A 278-nucleotide genomic window follows, 5' to 3' on the forward strand; every position below is an offset into this window, starting at 1 on the left:
AGCAGGCCGGCCGGCCCGTCTAGCCTCGCACGGGGCCGCGGTCGCAGGCTTGCCAACTCTAACACCTCACTAATAATATGTTCTTCACCTCCTCTCTATGTTTCTCCGCCTCTCTCGTTCTCCTAAATCCTCTCATTTTCCTCTTTCCACATCCACGCCTTTTTTTCCTTCTCTCTCCCACGGACACAGACAGAAGGGGAGTGAACCAGTGACAAAAAGACACTCCAGTCGTCATGCAGGCACTCACGCTATGACAAGGTGTGCGAAAACTGTCTTGG

This window comes from Penaeus monodon, chromosome 32 (genome assembly GCF_015228065.2).
Source record: "Penaeus monodon isolate SGIC_2016 chromosome 32, NSTDA_Pmon_1, whole genome shotgun sequence".
Classification (NCBI taxonomy): Eukaryota; Metazoa; Arthropoda; class Malacostraca; order Decapoda; family Penaeidae; genus Penaeus; species Penaeus monodon.